The following is a 9566-nucleotide window of genomic DNA, read 5'->3' on the forward strand; positions in this document are numbered from 1 at the left end:
GGAACAGTTTGGGCTGAAGGGCCTGTCTCCATGCTGTATTACTCTATGACTCTACATACAATATTCCTTTTTCTCCAGGGATATTTATGTTTATTTCAGCGCCATCAAACCAGGCTTAGAATGGGACAACGCACGGAAGCCGCAACAGGTATGGAACGCCATGCTGTTGGTGATATTTTGAACTCCACACTTAATGTGACAGTACTATGGCTTTAAACACTGTATTTTGTCCTTTCTTTATGAAGAAAGGTTGACCCAGAGGTGACAAGCAGTCTGCTCAAGGTCAATAAGCAGCTTGTGAGGCCCTGGGTTTTGTTTTAAAGTTGGAACAATAGAAGCAGCCGGAATGGGTCAGGTCAAGCTCCCGCAGAACCATGATTTTTAGATTTAGCTTTTTGTAGTCGCTGGAGTCTTGAAGCTGGATATGGAAGTTCTTATTCTTCTTTTTGTTGTAATCAGAAGCTGAAGTTCCATTCATGCTGCTAGATTTACATGTAAAACTATCTATTTTACTGAATTTGCCCTTGCCACAGGCGTGTTTAAGGAATGTTACTGTATTGGAACAGTTAATTAGTCGTTGTCGTTAATATATATATTATTTTGTTAAGCATTTTGATAGTTACAGTCAAGCCAGTGCTTTTCTTTTCTTTTTATATTGTCTCTATTTTAACTGTAGTGTAAACATAAAGTATTATTTGCTTAATGCCAAGTAGTTTGACCAATCGAATTGCATCTGGAACAAAGCACATACGCTTGCCTTTAAAATTAGAAAAAAATAGGGTCTAGGCTTTCTTCTTAAAATATTTTGAGGGGATTTGGAATGGTCCATAACAAACTGTGGGCTCCTGTTGGAATCTCTAATTACAGGTTGGGTTTAGGATTATTGGACACAAAGGCAGGGGGTGATAAGTAGCGTTGGTGTTTTCTTTTCGGGTATTGAATTCAGTTGGCTTAAATAGGCTGTGCCTTGTGTAGTAATGGCTAGCTCTTTTATTCAACAAGACCTTCCTGGTGTGGAAGAAGTCACTTTGGGAATTTTACAGAAAGTGAGCAAGGCGAAGCTGTAGTAATTGGCAGACCAGCTGGAGTTGGGGTTGCCTTTGTCCGTGTGAAAAGGGGAAGTACCTGCAGCAGTATGATTGCCGTAAGTGCCATCAGATCCATTGGAAATGGCCAAGACTCTATCGCAAACGAAACAGCAAGAACATGAAAAGGAAATGAAACAGTTCAAATTATGATTGAAAGCAGAAGAAAAGCGGGAGAATAGAGAGCTCTGGCAGAGGAAAATGAAAAGGAAAGGATGGCCCTCGTGGAGGAAAAAGGAGAGGAAGGAATAGCAGAACAAACGGGAAAACGGAAAAGACGGTCCCAGCAGAAGTAAGGGAGAAAGTGAGAGACTTTGAACTTCAGAGCTTGGGACTGAAAACCAACATTTGACTTAAAACGGCGGAGATAGAGGTGAAAGGTAGGAGTAATGATGATGACAATGATAGAGAGCAATCCCATTGGAGCCAAAGGCCTGGTGCGGATTTGTTTAAATATGTTCAAACATTGCCTAAGTTTGATGAGAAGGATGTAGAAGCCTTTTTCACTTCATTTGAGAAAGTGGCAAAACAAATGAAATGGCTAGAGATCATGTTGGTATTATTGATACAAACGAAGTTGGCAGATACAGCAAGTGAGATACTTTCATCACTATCAGAGGAAGTATCTGGGAGTATGAGGAGATGTAAAAAGCCATCTTAAGTTCATACAAACTAGTGCCAGACGCCTACAGACAAGGTTTTAAGGATCTAAGGAGGGAACCTAGTAAAATGCACATCGAGTTTGAAAGAATCAAACAAAGTGATTTTGTGCAGTGGATAAAGGGCATTGAAAATAGAACAAACATATAACGCTGTTAGTAAGACAATTATTTTGGAGGAATTCATAAATCCACATCCTGATACAGTGAGAAGTTGAGGAAGAGCAAAGGATTAAAATGGCAAAATTAGCTGCAGAAATGGCTGATGATTATGAGTTTGTTCCCAAATCGAAGTTTGACTTCTAACATCAATTTCAATCTGTGAGGGATGAAAGTTGGGAAGAAGAAATCCTCAGGTGGTAAGGGAAAGGGAGATTTCATTGGAGATAGTAAAGATAGTTAGAAACAGGAAGCAACGGGGAGACAGGATTACCATAAAATCCCTTCAGTGGGAAAGCAGGCCATTTGGCCCATCAAGCCCTCACTGACCACCTGAAGAACATCCCACCCAAACTCAGCCCCAAAACCCTCCACCTCACCTGCACATCCCTGGACAGTACGGGCAATTTAGCATGGCCAATCCACCTGACCTGCACATCTTCGGACTGTGAGGGTGCCCAGAAGAAACCCATGCAGACATGGGGAGAATTTGCAAATTCCACACAGACAGTCGCTTGAAGGTAGAATCAAGCCCAGGTCCCTGACACTGCGAAGCAGCAGTGCTAACCACCGAGCCACTGTGCCATCCAGTGAGTTATGTTGACATGGTAAAGAGAGCACAGTGGAAGGTAAAAAGCTGCAAAAGAATGTACAACTTGATCAGATGTTGGTTGAGAAACCTCTTTCAAGAATTTACTCATGTGGGTAAGATTTACTCATGTATGTCAGGAATAGTAGGTTAAGAAATTAAAATTTTAAGAGATACAAGAGAAGTCAAAGATAGTGAAAGATGAGGAGGTATCTAAATCAGAAGGAGTGCTGCCAGAAAAGGTGGTAATATTTGGAATTTGTGTTGAGAAAATTCTATAAAATGATGTTTGAGAGTCTGGTGAAAAGTGGTGACATGGTAGTAGCAGTAATAAAGAAACTCTCTGGCCTGGTGCATCCCTAAACCAGCTCAGTTCGTTCCCTCCCCCCACTGCACCACACAACCAGCCCAGCTCTTCCCCCCCACCCACTGCATCCCAAAACCAGTCCAACCTGTCTCTGCCTCCCTAACCTGTTCTTCCTCTCACCCATCCCTTCCTCCCACCCCAAGCCGCACCCCCATCTACCTACTAACCTCATCCCACCTCCTTGACCTGTCCATCTTCCCTGGACTGACCTATCCCCTCCCTACCTCCCCACCTATAATCTCTCCACCTATCTTCTTTACTCTCCATCTTCGGTCCGCCTCCCCCTCTCTCCCTATTTATTCCAGTTCCCTCTCCCCATCGCCCTCTCTGATGAAGGGTCTAGGCCCGAAACGTCAGCTTTTGTGCTCCTGAGATGTTGCTTGGCCTGCTGTGTTCATCCAGCCTCACATTTTATTATCTTGGAATTCTCAAGCATCTGCAGTTCCCATTATCTCTGGCCTGGGAATACAGTTTATCCTCGGCAATGATAGAGCTGGATCACAGGTGGTAGTGATGCCTGCCAAGGTTGAAGAGCCAGTAGAAAATCATACATCTGAGGTGTTGCAGGAAGTATATTCTGCAATTCTTTTTTTTCTGACTGTGTGGTAGCAAGATCACAAAGCCACTGTTTGAAATAGGAGGAGAAATGAAAGAGTAAAGATGAGGAATTTGAATTTATGTTTGATCAAATGGTTTGAGAAAAGAGAACAACAACAGGCTGAGAATTAACTGGATATTTTGAGTTCAAAGAAATTTGCTGAATTGCAACAGAAAGATCAAAAATGCAGTTGTATCGGAAAACACACGCAGAAGAAGAATCTGAGTGTATTCTAGAATATTAGTGTCTTAAGAATGATACTTTGTTGAGGAAGTGGAGACCATCGCATATTCAGGTGGATGAGAAATTGGCAGAAGTTCATCGAGCTGTACTGTTGGTGGATTTTAGAAACAAGGTGTTTCCAGATAGTACATGAATTACTAGTAGGATGTCACTTGGGAGTAAGTAATACGCAAGCCAAAGTACAAAAACATTTAAAACTGGTCTGGACTGCATAATGATGTGGTTGAATTTTTCCAGGCATGTCAGGTAACCGGTAAACCTCAGGCAGTGATAAAACCAGCACCCTTAATACCCTCTCTGATGAAGGGTCTAGGCCCGAAACGTCAGCTTTTGTGCTCCTGAGATGCTGCTTGGCCTGCTGTGTTCATCCAGCCTCACATTTTATTACCCTTAATACCCATTCCTGCATTTGCCTTCTTTCCTTCATTCTGGCGTTCTTATCAAATAATTCACCTTTATCAATTTCCTTTTGATTTGATAAAGCCTACAAACCTTGCCTTTAAAGATGTTGCAAAAGTATTGATTGATTGTTTCGGGCTCCTACCTTTGAAAAAAAGTGGGAATCAGTATTTGTTGACCATAATACATGTGTCTACTAAATTTCCAGAGGCCATTCCATTATGCAGTACTATGCCTAAAAAGGTTATAGAAGAATTACCAGTTCTGGGCGCCCTATTATAGGAAAGATGTGGATGCTTTGGAGAGGGTTCAGAGGAGGTTTACCAGGATGCTGCCTGGACTGGAGGGCTTATCTTATGAAGAGAGGTTGACTGAGCTCGGTCTCTTTTCATTGGAGAAAAGGAGGAGGAGAGGGGACCTAATTGAGGTATACAAGATAATGAGAGGCATAGATAGAGTTGATAGCCAGAGACTATTTCCCAGGGCAGAAATGGCTAGCACGAGGGGTCATAGTTTTAAGCTGGTTGGTGGAAAGTATAGAGGGGATGTCAGAGGCAGGTTCTTTACGCAGAGAGTTGTGAGAGCATGGAATGCGTTGCCAGCAGCAGTTGTGGAAGCAAGGTCATTGGGGTCATTTAAGAGACTGCTGGACATGTATATGGTCACAGAAATTTGAGGGTGCATACGTGAGGATCAATGGTCGGCACAACATTGTGGGCTGAAGGGCCTGTTCTGTGCTGTACTGTTCTATGTTCTATGTTCTATGTTCTAATTACTCACATTTTTTATTAGATACAGACTACCCTCAGAAATATAATCAGATTTAGGGTCAAATTTTACATCAAAGTTATTCACAATTCAAACCCTTCTAGGATCACAGGCAATGTTAGAAGAACGGTGTCGAAGTTTAAAGACCATGTTGAGGGCTTATAGTCAAGACCATCCAGAAAATCGGGGTCAAGGAATCCCATTTGTTATTTTTAGTATTTAGGGATGCACCTGATGAATTACTAAGTTCAGTCTATTTGAATTAGTTTCAGGCATGAGGTGAGAGGACTACTGAAATTAATTAAGGAAAAATTGGTAAGTCAGAGCTTAGAGACCACACATTTGGACTATGAGTCAAATTTTAGAGAAAAATTAAATCCAGCAGGTGAGTTAGCTCAACAGCATTTGAATGTAGCACAGCATGTGATGAAACATGAAGCAGACAAGAGATAAAAATAATTGTAATTTTGCAAGTGGTGATAATTTGTTAATTTTACTCCCAGTGGTAGGTGAATCTTTAAAGGCAAGGTTTCGTAGGTTTTATCAAATCAAAAGGAAATTGAGAAAGGTGAAGTATTTGATAAGAACGCCAGAAAGAAGGAAATCGCACCGAGCATTTCATATGAATATGCTCAAAAGGTATTTTAATAGGAAAGGAAAGGAAAAGAAGGATGTATTTCAGATTATACACAGAATAAAAAACTAAGTTCAGATGATTCTGAATTAGAAATTCCTCTCGTTCCCCAGTATAGGCTCTCAGTCCAGCCAAGTTCTTATGCAAACTTAAGGGCTGGAATCCAGAGCAAATTTTGTTAAAGGCTGGTTCTATATTCACTAAAATGGCCATGCCAGTACTAACCTCCACTAGACCCCAATGTCCGTTTAATCAGGCATTTGTTTCAATCGTTTCTGATTTGGATGTTGCTGATCAATTTCATTGTTTCTAATCGCCTGGAGGTGGACTTTCCAGGGTATACACCCTCCTGGATATCAGCTTATGAGGTCTCTTACGCCATTTAGGTCCAGGAGGCCTCCTTTGCTGTCTTGAATCTGCATACCAGCAGCAACTACAATGGCTTGCTGGCCCAGATCCTGAAGAAAACTTTAATCATTTGGCTGAGGCTTAGTTTTTTTGGGGGGAGTTTGGTTTGGTTTGTGCCCTGACCTAGAGTTCCTCCATTCAGGACATGACCTGAGTGAGGCTACGCAATTGTCTTCACTGAATTGGTGTCCCCAAGTTCACTTGGGCTGGCGAAGGATTCCATTTCCATCAGAATACCCTGCAAGTCATTAGCTGCACTTGTTGCATTTTCCAATGGGAAAGCCAGTTGTAGAGCCTGTTTGAAGTCGAGTTGTGCTTCAACTTGCAGGCACTTTTGCAGGGTTACATCATTAAATCCACATACCTACTAGTCTCTCAGCACCTCATTAAGGGTTAAACCAAAATCACACACCTCTGTCAGTTATCTTAAGCTCGTCAAAAATCACGATATGGATTCAGCTGATTCTCAAATTGCAAGGTAAAAATGATAGCACCTCAGAATTAGAGGAGGCTTGTGGTCATTACTTTCCTGACTAATCCCATCAACTCTTGAAAGGTTTTAATATCTGGCGCCCCAGGGAAAGTTAGGCTCCTAATAACCAAAAACGCTGTGTGTCTGCAATGTGCCAGCAGAATTATTCATTGCTTTTCACCTGCCCCAATGTCAATTGCCAGGAAAAAATAATCTTTCCACATACTGGGCCCAGTCTTCAACAGGAGGTTCGAACAAGTCGAGCTTTCCAAATGGCAGCATGATACCAGAAATGCTTGCCCCAACTCAAAGACAACTGTTGTGAGCGAGTTTCTTCAGGAATGTACTCTTGTTGCCATTGAAATGTCACCTCCACAGAGGGCAGTATCATGTCACCAAATCGCCCTTTATTTACACCTGTAAAGTCCTTGACACTGGGTCCAGCTTCCTTAGAATCAGCTCTGTGAACATCAGAATGTTTGATACTCCTCTTTTTATCTGTCAGCCAAGGGTCCTAGATTAGATCAGATTAACAACCCCAATCAGGAAGCTCATATCCATGATTTCTATCCTTCTTACAATCACTACATGAGGTATTGCAATAATTGGGACAAAATCTCCATTTGAACCCTTCCTTTCTCTAGATGCCAACTGAAGGTATGTATTTTCCAAACTTACTGATTTTGATTCACATTTCTAGCATTTGGGGTTTGTTTCCTCCTCTTTATTTATATCAAATATCAAAATGGCTTAGCTTCCCCAGCTCAGGTCAATGGCGAGAATTGTGATGAGAAAGTGAACTAGCTGTAAAACTACACCAAATCCAAAACAATGGAGGTTGATACAAGATGCATTCCACCAAACCCATAAAATGGAAAGGCTAAAAGGAAAATGTTTAGGGTGAATTCTGAAGTTATTTTGCTTTCTTAATAAAATTGGGTCCTTGGAAATGGAGTTTGAGCAGGACAGAAAGTGATTCATGGAGAGATGCATTGAAAAGTGTGCAGACGGCTTCTTTCTCTAGCCATTCAAAATGAAGTTGTTTTTCAGGAGTTAGAGGATTGCTGGGATGAACCCTTGTGGTCTGAAATTTTGTAGGGAAGGTCAGATGACTAAAGATTAAAATATGATGGTTTTCTTGATTCCCATTGAATCACAGGAACAGAACACCTGGCCCAGGTTGTTCTGCCCCTAAAAACTGTACTGCCATTCAACTAGATCAATCTGATCCGTATCTTAGTTCCATTCATCCACCCTTGTTCCATAATGCTCAATATTCCTGTCTCACCAAAATCTATCAAAGTCAGCTTTGGAAAATACCGTCAGCAGTTTTCAGTGGAAAAGATATCTCAGTTTTGCATTTATTTATTGTTTCAAAAAGAAGGTTCCGCCTGGCAAATTGTACCCAAATTTCTTTTTAGGAATACGTTTGCAGGATGTAGGTGTCACTGGCCAGATCAACATTATTGCTGACCCTTAACTGCCAAAACAGCATTGCTATGGTGAGCATTGATCTGGTGTCACCTGTAGGCCAGACCAGGTAGCAGTGGCAGATTTCCTCTGACAACAATTGTGACAATTAGGCTAGCTATTGATTTCATTTTATCTTTAATTTTCACTGAAATAAAATTTTGGTATCTGCCATGATGGGATTAAGCCCACATGCCCTTCTGGATTATGAGTCCAGTAACTTCACTACACTGCCACTAACTCCCCTACAAATTGACAGCGCACCTGAATGACCCAGCAGTAATTTTAATTTTGTTTACGCACCAAGACATCCTGAAATATAAATGGAAAATGCCGAAGAAATTCAGCAAGAATGGCAACATCTGTGGAAAGAGAAAAACGTAATTAATGTTTCAGATTTAATATGAACCCGTTCTGTAGAAGAATGATACCGGACTCACAATCTGTTTTTCTCTCCACAGCCACTGCCAGGCCTGTTGTGTTTCTGTTTTTGTTTCAGTTCTTCAGCATCTGCAGCATTTTGCTTTTGTTTGAAGATATCCTAAAACTTTGTGGGGTGAACGGTGGCTAGTTAACAGGAAGTCAGGGAGGAGTTTGAATGATGTGAGTAAAGACACAGTCGAGGGGATCTATTCTAAATAGATTTTTGGAGAGAGTCATAAAATAAAGAAGTTTGCAAAGACATGCCAAAGTTCACAGTGTGTAATGAGCAGAAGGAAAGAGTGGGCAACACGGCAAGACAGAGGTGGAGGAGTGTTGAGTGTGTGTTAGGATCGAGGTAAAGAGACGATAGAACAGTACGTTGAAATTAAGTCAATGTAGGAATTTCTTGGATGAGTATTTCTGTTTCACAGTCAAAAATTGGGAAACAACATTGAAGAACCAAAAGATGCATCCATTATGGAGACTAACTTAGAATCGATCAGGACCACCAATAGCCATCACTAAGTACAGTGAGGTGGATTTGCAGCCACTAAAGTGCTGAAAGGTAGTTGGGATACACATATGAGATGAGGGGATGGCACGGTGGCTCAGTGATTAGCACTGTTGCCTCACAGCACCAGGGACCCGGGTTTGATTCCAGCCTTGGGCGACTGTCTGTGCGGAGTTTGCACGTTCTCCCCGTGTCTGCGTGAGTTTCCGCCGGGTGCTCTGGTTTCCTCCCATAGTCCAAAAGATGTGCAGGTTAGGTGGATTGGCCATGCTAAATTGCCCGTAGTGTTCTGGGATGTGTAGATTAGGTGAGTTATAGGTGTATGGGTCTGGATGAGATGCTCCAAGGGTCAGTGTGGACTTCTTGGCCAATGGATCTGTTCCCACACTGTAGGGATTCTATGAGGCTATGCTGGCTCACCAGTTTTTTCACCCAGTGCTGTACTAAGAGAGCCACACATGAAAGCCTTACTTTCCAAACTTGCAAAATATTAAGATAAATTGTAACATGTTTACCAGAAGTTTCAACCCTTCGTAAAAAGAGGAAGAAAGAGAAATGTCAAGTTGTGGCGGTTTATGTTTGGCATTATCAGTTTGCGGTTATCTGCAGCTAGTTATTGACTGCTATCCTCATGCAGAGGAGGAAACAAGTGCAATCTGATTTCCTGTCACATTTTTCTCAATACTTCTTGAGTTGCAATTTCAAAGACATTCAGCTAATGCAACGTTTGCAATTCAAGACTCTGAAAACATGGTGAAGGGAAGAAGCCAGTACATTAGAA

This window comes from Stegostoma tigrinum, chromosome 4, assembly GCF_030684315.1.
Source record: "Stegostoma tigrinum isolate sSteTig4 chromosome 4, sSteTig4.hap1, whole genome shotgun sequence".
NCBI classification, from domain to species: domain Eukaryota; kingdom Metazoa; phylum Chordata; class Chondrichthyes; order Orectolobiformes; family Stegostomatidae; genus Stegostoma; species Stegostoma tigrinum.